The sequence below is a fragment of the Pseudophryne corroboree genome, chromosome 1 (genome assembly GCF_028390025.1).
Source record: "Pseudophryne corroboree isolate aPseCor3 chromosome 1, aPseCor3.hap2, whole genome shotgun sequence".
In the NCBI taxonomy this organism is placed as follows: domain Eukaryota; kingdom Metazoa; phylum Chordata; class Amphibia; order Anura; family Myobatrachidae; genus Pseudophryne; species Pseudophryne corroboree.
The window spans coordinates 166,838,889-166,850,172 of NC_086444.1; the positions used below are offsets into that span (position 1 = coordinate 166,838,889).

The 11,284-nt window shown below is 40.0% G+C and overlaps 1 long non-coding RNA gene across 1 annotated transcript in view; it reads right to left on the minus strand.

The window, feature by feature from the left end:
• Positions 1 to 10,428, minus strand: part of LOC135019437 (uncharacterized) — a 37,338-nt gene extending 26,910 nt beyond the window's left edge. The window contains exon 1 of the long non-coding RNA XR_010217445.1: positions 10,353 to 10,428. This is a non-coding gene — a long non-coding RNA (uncharacterized LOC135019437). The remainder of the gene's footprint in view (positions 1 to 10,352) is intronic.
• Positions 10,429 to 11,284: the final 856 nt, after the last annotated feature.

Here is an 11,284-nt window from a genome sequence, read left to right on the forward strand (position 1 = left end):
GCTCATTGTCTTGTGCTGCATTGTGGTGCTCAGTATACTACAGCACATTACTAATAGTCCACTGCTGCATCTTGCTGCTCTGTGTCAGTTCTTCTCAGTATTATCCTCATCAGTGCTCAGTATCACTGCTCATTTTCTTGTGCTGCATGGTGGTGCTCAGTATACTGCAGTACATTACTAATAGTCCAGTGCTGCATCTTGCTGCTCTGTGTCAGTTCTTCTAGGTATTATCCTCATCAGTGCTCAGTATCACTGCTCATTGTCTTGTGCTGCATTGTGGTGCTCAGTATACTGCAGTACATTACTAATAGTCCAGTGCTGCATCTTGCTGCTCTGTGTCAGTTCTAGTATCCTCATCAGTGCTCAGTATCACTGCTCATTGTCTTGTGCTGCATTGTGGTGCTCAGTATACTACAGTACATTACTAACAGTCCAGTGCTGCATCTTGCTGCTCAGTGTCAGTTCTAGTATCCTCATCAGTGCTCAGTATCACTGCTCATTGTCTTGTGCTGCATTGTGGTGACCAGTATACTACAGTACAATAGTCCAGTGCTGCCTCTTCCTGCTCAGTGTCAGTTCTAGTATCATCATCAGTGCTCAGTATCACTGCTCATTGTCTTGTGCTGCATTGTGGTGACCAGTATACTACAGTACAATAGTCCAGTGCTGCATCTTGCTGCTCAGTGTCAGTTCTAGTATCCTCATCAGTGCTCAGTATCACTGCTCATTGTCTTGTGCTGCATTGTGGTGACCAGTATACTACAGTACAATAGTCCAGTGCTGCCTCTTCCTGCTCAGCGTCAGTTCTAGTATCATCATCAGTGCTCAGTATCACTGCTCATTGTCTTGTGCTGCATTGTGGTGACCAGTATACTACAGTACAATAGTCCAGTGCTGCATCTTGCTGCTCAGTGTCAGTTCTAGTATCCTCATCAGTGCTCAGTATCACTGCTCATTGTCTTGTGCTGCATTGTGGTGACCAGTATACTACAGTACAATAGTCCAGTGCTGCATCTTGCTGCTCAGTGTCAGTTCTAGTATCCTCATCAGTGCTCAGTATCACTGCTCATTGTCTTGTGCTGCATTGTGGTGGCCAGTATACTACTGTGCATTACTAATAGTCCAGTGTCTGCATCTTGCTGCTGTAGGGTGCTGTGTTAGTGTCCTGTCACTGTGCATAGGTCATCATCATTCCAGTCACAGTGGTATCTGGGGGGTGACAATTCCAGAGGGCTTTTGTGCTGCTCACTAATACTAGTACAGTGTCTTGTGCTGCATCGTGCTGCTCAGTGTCAGTTCTCTGTAGTATCATCAGTGCTCAGTATAATCAGTCCTCAGTATAATCAGTCCTCAGTATAATCAGTGTGCTGTTAGATGTGCGCCTGTTATCCGCCATTAGTGCAGTGGGATTTAGACATTTGATGGAGTTATTGTGTCCCCGGTACCAAATCCCATCTAGATTCCACTTCACTAGGCAGGCGATAGCGAGATTTTGCCAATTAATTCCAGTGATTTATAATTATTAATTACAGTGATTTTGCCAATTAATTCCAGTGATTTATAATTATTAATTACAGTGATTTTTCCATTTAATGCCAGTGATTTGGACATATAATTCCAGTTGGAATTGTTTGTGTCGCTTGGCTTAGTCATACAGCTACCTCATTGCACCTCTTCGACATCTTTGCATGAGGTGCTGTTTGGGGCCTAGTTTTTGAAAAGTGCCATCCTGTGTGACACTGCCGTATGAGTCATGGGGTACTGCTGTATTAGTCCTGGGGTACTGCCGTATAAGTCCACCAATTACAGATTTTTTTAAAAGTGACTGGAGCGTGCTGGAGATGCTGTCAGTGGACCGAACAATTGCGTCCCACTCTTGACATTCAGCCACTGCGTGACACTACTAGATGGGCCAGGTGGTTGTGTCGCTTAGCTTAGGCCTACAGCAACCTCGGTGCACCTTTTTTTCTTCTTTGCATCATGTGCTGTTAGGAGCCTTTTTTTGATATCTGCCCTCCTGTCTGACACTGCAGTGCCACTCCTAGATGGGCCAGGTGTTTGTGCCGCCCACATGGGTCGCTTAGCTTAGTCATCCAGCGACCTCGGTGCAAATTTTAGGACTAAAAATAATATTTTGAGGTGTGGGGTGTTCAGATTAGACTGGAAATGAGTGCAAATTATGGTTATTGAGGTTAATAATACTATAGGATCAAAATTATCCCCACATTCTATGATTTAAGCTGTTTTTGAGGGGTTTTTGAAAAAAACAAAACACCCGAATCCAAAACGCACCCGAATCCTGCAAAAATTCGAAAGGGAAGTTTTGCCAAAATGTGTCCGAATCCAAAACACGACCGCGGAACTGAATCCAAAACCAAAACACAAAACCCGAAAAATGCCCGTTGCACATCTCTAAATACCACTCAGTATACACACCATCCTCCTTAATACCATTCAGTACACACAAACCCCCATAGTAAATACATAATACATAGAGAGCGGTTCCACGTTATGTACCCCATCTGTGTCACCACTGTCTGTCTACCTCTCGCCTTTAGAATGTAAGTTCTCACGAGCAGGGTCCTCTTCCCTCTTGTGCTTATCCTTTTTCTTACTTTAATAGTCTTCAACTGCACCAAATCCAGCAGTCTTCTGCCACCTGATACTTATTTCAGGGTCATCTGCTGATGTAGCTATATTTATTTACCCTCTACTTGTCCTATATTGTCGTCAACTGTAAGTTGCAGTTTTCCTGTTTTGATTATTTGTTTATGTACTGTAATTGGGCGCTGCGGAACCCTTGTGGTGCCATATAAATAATAATAATAATAATAATAATAATAATACCACTCAATATACACAACATCAAACATAATGCCACTCAGTATACACAGCAACCCCCTATAATACCACTACTCAGTACACACAAAACCCCCCATAATACCACTCAGTATACACAACACCCACTATAATACCACTCAGTATACACAACACCCACTATAATACCACTCAGTATACACAGCACCCACCATAATACTACTCAGTCTACACCGTGCCCTCCCATAATACCACTCAATATACACAGCACCCCTACATAATACCACTCAGTGATTGTATCTGGATGCAGGGACAGGATGTAGGGATGAGGGTACCTGGATGCAGGGACTGGGTGTAGGGGTGACGGTACCTGAATGCAGGGACAGGATGTAGGAGTGAGGGTATCTGGGTGCAGGGTCAGGGTGTAGGGGTGAGGGTATCTGGATTCAGGGACAATGTGTAGGGGTCAGGGTATCTGGATGCTGGGACAGGATGTAGGGGTGACAGTGCCTGGATGCAGGGACAGGGTGTAGGGGTGATGGTACCTGAATGCTGGAACAGGGTGTAAGGGTGAGGATACCTGGATGCAGGGACAGGATGTAGGGGTGAGGGTACCTTGATGCAGGGATGGGTGTAGGGGTGACGGTACCTGGATGCAGGAACAGGGTGTAGGGGTTAGGGAATCTGGATGTATGGACAGGGTGTAGCCAGGGCCTTAACTAAGGGTCTGCAGGCATTGCCATCACAATGGGTCCTGTTGCTGCCCCACACACCAGCATGTAGCTTGCAGAAATTCCTGCAGCTGGTAGAGCTAATGCAGAGGTGCTTGTCTTGCTTACAGTGCTCTACCTACTAGAGTCTGCAGTGGTGGTAATGGTCCAAGCCCCCTTGACATCACCACACCTTGTTACGGCACTAGGGGAGAGGGCATCTAAGTGGATGCTCTATACAAAGCTTCTATAAATCACCCTGATAAGTGCCGTAGGCTGCCTGTGCCCAGCTGTGTGTAGCAATTTAATAAAAATACTTAGTAATACCCCCATTATAACAGGAATATATACTGTAGTAGTGCTCCCGTTATAATAGAAATTTATAGTAGTGTCCCACATTACAATATAAATATATAGTAATGTCCCAAAATAATAGACATATATAGTAGTGTCCCAAATTCAACAGAAATATACAGTAATGCCCCCATAATAATAGAAATATATAGTAGTAATAACCCCAGTATAATAGAAATATATTGTAATCTCCCCAATTTAATAAAAAGGGCAGCTGCCCTTTGTGAGAACTCAAGAATTTTCCAGAAAAGATATCCCGATTCTCAGATGGCAGACTGGGTTGCTTGGAGCTGCCCTGGGGTCATCCACTCAGGTAAGGAATAACTTCAGAAAGGCCAAGGGGTGGATCTTTGGGTGTTATGGGGTGGAGCTTTAGATGGGTCTGGGGGAGCAGAGCCTCAGGCAGATTCGGGGAAGAGTTTCAGACATGCTGTGGGCTGGTCAGGACTTTGGCCGCCTGGTTCAGGGTGGGAATGAATGGGCAATGCTACTTTAGGAGGTGAGTGAGCTGTGCTCTTGGTTTCCTGTCAACGCTGACTACACATCAGGGGATTCTGTGGGCCTATTTTGAATGGAGGTAACTGGAGATGCAGTTCCATAAGCCCCATTGTTTTCCAGCCATGCTGAAGGGGTGGAGGAGCCTAGCTTGACAAGGACTTCCCATGGAAAATTCTGTTTTAACTAATTATTGATAAATCAATCAATCAATCAATCAATCACATTTCCATATTTTTTTTATTATTATTTGCTAAATTTTTCACAAATCAAATTGTAAAAATTTGCTAAAGAATTGTCCTGTGCTTAATAAAACCTTTGAATGATAGTACATTTATTCTCTGACTTCTCGATGCTGAATGCTAAAGTACTGTAAAAATGCATAGAGCATCCTGTATCTGCAGTCAGGCAGCAGAGTTCACCTGATGCATATTAGACTGGATGAAAGTTTGTTATATGCCTGCAAGCTCTGTCTGTCTGAAATCCGGGATGCTAAACAGGAAGACAACATGGTAGTCCCATAATGGTGGTACACCTGTTTCCAATATATGATGACCCGTGTGTCCTGCAATGGCATGGTCTATTTTTATCTTATTGTCTTTGATCTATCTTGAGCGCCCATGAACAAATTTTATGAAAAATTGATGAGTGTTTAGAAGCAATGCTCACCGTCAGCAAACGTATTATGCACATGCAGTATTCATACCAATGAAAAGTCATAAATATACACCAAGAAATTTAAAATAACCCGCTGCTGGCAGTTATTTTTTTAAATCTGCTAGATTTTAAATACTTTTATACCTTATGATATGGTGCTAAATTTCTATTGGCATATTAATTATTATACATTATTTTGGTTAAAAGCAGTGGTGCAAGTATGCAGGTACACTCGGGTACAGACAGAGTACCCTTAAGAATTTGGCAGCAGGTACGCAGTACCACCCACTGCACACTTTGCATCTGTTACTGCCATTACCGCAATTATAATGCACTGTCGAGCAACAAGAACATGGTGTTCAGCAGCATGATGGCGCCTCCCACTTTGTCAGGGCTACAGGAAATGTGACGATGACGTCATGAGATCACATCACGCTTCCTCTACTGGTGGCCGCGGCTGGCGCGAAGAGAGGAGCTTGGGGACTGGGCTGGGTGCCTTTTGCCTTTTTTTATTACTATATCACTCTACTGTAATGTAGACACTACTATATATTTCTATTGTATTGTGGACACTGCTATATATTTATATTATTATGTGGGCACTACTATATATTTCTATTGTAATGTGGACACTGCTATATATTTATATTATTATGGGGGTTCTACTATATATTTATATTATTATGGGGGCACTACTATATATTTATATTATTATGGGGGCATTACTATATAATTCTATTGTAATTTGGACACTACTATATATTTATATTATTATGGGGGCATTACTATATAATTCTATTATAATGTGAACACTACTATATATATTATTATGGGGGCATTACTATATATTTCTAATGTAATGTGGCCACTACTATATATTTCTATTATTAAGGGGGCATTACTATATAATTCTATTGTAATGTGGACACTACTATATATGTCTATTATTATGGGGCACTACGGTATCCGGACTCTAGGTCGATACCACTTAAGTCAACACCCATTAGGTCGACACCCATTGGTTGACAGTGAATATGTTGACACTAGAAATAGGTTGACACGACCATTAGGTCGACATGAACAAGGTCGACATGCAAAAAGATCGACATGAGTTTTTTTTTTTTTTAACTTATTTTTTTAAACTTTTTAATACTTTACGATCCATGTGGACTACGATTGGGAATGGTAACCTGTGCGGACCACAGTGGTAGTGGAGCGAGGCACCCTGCCCGAAGCATGGTGAGCACTAATTGGGGTTCATGGTCACTTTACGAAGAAAACGACACCAAAAAAAACATGAAAAATTAATGTCAACCTTTTTTTCATGTCGACCTTGTTCAGGTCAACCTAATGGCCACGTCAACCTATTTCTAGTGTCGACCTAGCCACTGTCGACCAATAGGTGTCAACCTAGACACTGTCAACCCTGAGTCCCATACCCGGCACTACTATATATTTATATTGTAATGTGGACACTACTATATATGTCTATTATTATGGGGCATTACTAAATAATTCTATTGTAATGTGGACACTACTACAGTATATATTTATTTTATTATGGGGGCATTACTATATATTTCTATTGTAATGTGGACACTACTATATATGTCTTTTATTATGGGGGCATCACTATATATTTATTTTATTATGGGGGCATTACTATATATTTATTTTATTATGGGGCACTACTATATATGTCTATTACTATGGGGGCATTACAATATATTTCTATTGTAATGTGGACACTAATATATATTTCTGTTATTATGGGGGCATTACTATATAATACTATTGTAATGTGGACACATATATATTTCTGTTATTATGGGGGCATTACTATATAATTCTATTGTAATGTGGGACACTACTATATATGTCTATTATTATGGGGTATTACTATATATTTCTATTGTAATGTGGACACTAATATATAATTATATTATTATGGGGGCATTACTATATAATTCTACTGTAATGTGTACACTGCTATGTATGTCTATTATTATGGGGGCATCGCAATGAATTTCTGTTGGAATGTGGGACACTACTATACAGTGGGGTTTGAAAGTTTGGGCACCCCAGGCAAAAATTCATTTTAATGTGCAAAAAGAAGCCAAGGAAAGATGGAAAAATCTCCAAAAGGCATCAAATTACAGATTAGACATTCTTATAACATGTCAAAAAAGTTTGATTTTATTTCCATCATTTACACTTTCAAATGAACAGAAAACAAAAAATGGCGTCTGCAAAAGTTTGGGCACCCTGCAGAGTTAATACTTTGTGCCCAAACTTTCAATCCCCACTGTATATGTCTATTATTATGGGGCATTACTATATATTTATATTGTAATGTGGGACACTACTATATATTTCTATTATACCGGGAGCACTACTACAGTATATATTCCTCTTATAATGGGGGCAGTATTTTTATTAAATTGGGGGGCATTACAATATATTTCTATTATACTGGGGTTATTACTATATATTTCTATTATACTGGAGGCAGTACTATGAATTTCTATTATACTGAGGTTATTACTATATATTTCTATTATACTGGAGGCAGTACTATGTATTTTTATTATACTGGAGGCAGTACTATATATTTCTAGCTTTGCCTCCAAAGAAATAGAAAAGGGACTATGCTATGTGGCTACACCCCTAGTGTAATGTAGCCACTCCCCCTGGTGTTATGTGGTCATGCCCCCTCATGACATGTGACCACACCAATTTTTTGGCACACTTAGTACCACTAAGATAATATTTCTACTTGCACCACTGGTTAAAAGCCACAGTTTGACAGGCACTCACTATACTACTGTAAAGTCTACGGGGATATATTCAATTAGCAGCAGTAATTTACTGCTGCTAATGGATTTCCCCAGGGCTATCCTATTAGCCCCAATGTAGTTGACTGAGGCACGTGAAGCATAATCCCCGATAAGAGACCCTTTTTTCCTATGATAATACATGGGTCCAGATACTTATCCCGGATTCCATGTGTTATCGGCTGAAAACAGGGCATTTTTCATCCAATAAAACAGGCTATATTTGGATATACCGATAATGACCATCGGTCAAAAATCGGCCCATTTTTATCTGCCGAAAAATTATCAGGGCTAATTGGATACCGGCCAAAGTGTAAATAGAAACTAAACAAGGATGAAGGAGAGTGTGGTTTTGAGCAAGTAGTTATTTTCGCAAACCCTTTATATGGGTGGATCTTAATGGATCCTTTTCAAATTGGACTGAAGTGTTAAGTGGTGTGCCACAAGGCTCAGTATTAGGACCGCAATTGTTCAATATTTTCATTTACGACCTATCAGAAGGTCTAGAGAGCACGGTGTAAATTTTTGCAGATGATACCAAATTGTGTAAAGTTATAAATACGGAAGGGGATGCTGAGTTGCTTCAGAACGACTAGGTAAATTAGAAGCATGGGCAGCAAAATGGAGAATGTGCTTCAATACAGACAAGTGTAAGGTAATGCACTGTGGTAACAAGAACAAAAATAACACCTACATACTAAATGGGGTAAAATTAGGGAAGTCTGTACTGGAAAAGGACTTAGGTGTCCTCATAGATAGCAAACTAAGCAGTAGTTCCCAAAGTAGGATTGCAGCAAAGAAGGCTAATAAGATATTAGCATACATAAAACGGGGAATTGATGCTAGGGACGAGAAAGTTATAATCCCGTTGTATAAATCACTAGTGAGGCCACACCTTGAATACTGTGTACAATTCTGGGCACCATACTACAAAAAGGATATCCTGGAGTTAGAAAAGGTTCAGAGGCGGGCGACCAAACTAATTAAGGGCATGGAGACACTGGAATACAAGGAAAGGCTTGAAAGACTAGGCATGTTTACATTGGAAAAGAGGCGACTAAGAGGGGACATGATCAACATCTACAAATATATAAGGAGACAATACACATATCTTGCGCAGGACCTGTTTTTGGTTAGATCAACACAGAGAACTCGTGGACACTCGCTCAGGTTAGAGGAGAGGAGATTCTGCACAATACGGCATAAAGGCTTTTTCACGGTAAGGACAATACGTGTTTGAAATTCCCTGCCTGAGGGAGTTGTAATGGCGGAATCTGTCAACACCTTTAAGAATGGGTTAGATAAATTCCTAATGGATAAGGATATCCAGGGTTATGGTGCATAGTCACGCACTATAGTTATTATAAAAAAGAGGGATAAAACGTAACGGCAGTCATCAGCATCAGTCATAATTTTATACCAAATAATCCTGCATAGGAGACCACAAATAGGTTGAACTCGATGGACAAATTGTCTTTTTTCAACCTTAGATACTATGTTACTATGTTACTATGTATGTTATGACTCTAAATCGGCGTTACTCGCAGTTGTGTATGCTCGGTTATAAAGCACTGGCATGGCCACAAAAAATCAGTCAGCAAAATGAGCTATCAGGTTCTATTGGGTATATTTACTAAGCCTTGGATGGAGATAAAGTGGACTGAGATAAAGTACCAGCCAATCAGTTCCTGTCTTTTTTCAAACCCAGCCTGTAACATGGCAGTTAGGAACTGATTGGCTGGTGTCCGTTCTCCATCAACTTTATCTCCATCCAAGGCTAAGTAAATAGACCCCTAAGGCTGCAAGTGGCTCAAAGGCTAGATGCCATTGCAGACATGAGTGACACAATCCATTCCTGTATTGCCAATTGTGTTTTAAGAAGGAAAGAGAGAGCAAACAAACCCAAGCATCAAAACCATCTTTGTTTTTCTTTGAGGATGTAATCAGTGCAGGGTGAAAGGATGACTGGTCTGTGATGTGTATGCCGCACATGTGACACGTGCACGCAGGAAATGCGCTCACTGTGTACTGTATTTGATGACATACTGCAGTTTTGGTCTCTTTTTGGCTGACAAGGTCACAACAGTCCTCAGTACAATGTTTTAATAATTCAAAGCAGTTCTATGTTCAAAGGTAACTTATTACTATTATTATTTAAGGTAGCACCCAAGTTAATTACTTTCATTGTTTGTGAGCAGGTTAAAGTGACAAATATTTCAGTCCTTGTTCTGTATTTGTATTCACTAAGTAAACTATTATTTTTTTTTCAAACCAAATGCCCACATTGAAATTGATATATTCTAAGTAAATATCTATGGCACTTGTGCTATGTAAGGAAATATACCATAGTGTTTACTTTACATTAATTCTATAATAGCGCATGCTGACACATTTTATTGCATTCATTTCAAACATACTCATATGTGCTCAACTCAACGAGCCCTAAGGGCTGCATTTATTAAAGGGTGAAAAGCCTTACTCGTACATCAAAGGTTTGCCACCAGCGGTAACCCCCTGCTGGGAGTAAGCATAGCTCCAGTTTTCTTCTCTCTTTGTCTTCTATGGATGGAAATGGAAGAAGAAAATCAATTAATAATATGGTTGGGTTTTTTTGCAACTGGGAAACCTTTTAAAATATTTCCTTGTTTACTAAATATCTGTATTTAATTTTGAAACTATGGGGGACATTTACTAAGCAGTGATAAGAGCAGAGAAGTGAGCCAGTGGAGAAGTTGCCCCATCAACCAATCAGCAGCTCTGTATATTTTTATAGTATGCAAATTATAGATGTTACTTCAGTGCTGATTGGTTGCCATGGGCAACTTCTCCACTGGCTCACTTCTCCGCTCTTATCACTGCTTGAGTGCTTAGTAAATGTCCCCTTATATATCTTATCCTTAATAAAATATCAATAGAGACATGTATAGTTGGAAATTACCTGTGTTTGTAGTCTATACTGCATTTATTCCCATTGCTTTGTGAGTATGGGAGTGCCATCCATCTTTTGTACTATATATATATATATATATATATATATATATATATATATATCTATATCATATAGCACATATAGCCAAGTGCCCTTTCTCAAGCTACTGGAGTGACTGGTCATATGAGGTATAAACGGGCTGCATTAATTAGCTAACTAAGCATTGTTATGATGTCATCAGTTTAATACCTGCACCATAAAGTATGCATGAAATAAACAGGGTGAAATAAAAATAGTCAGTATAGCACAGCAGACACAAAAAATTCTAGATGCATAACGGGAGGAAGAACTGAAAGAATAATACCAAAAATGCACATAAAAATATATAATAGCCAGAGCCAACCAGCACATAAACAGTTAACTGTGTGAACAGCCAGAAAATAAAATGCAAAGAGGGAAAGAGCAAAACTGATCAGACAGTGGGGTAT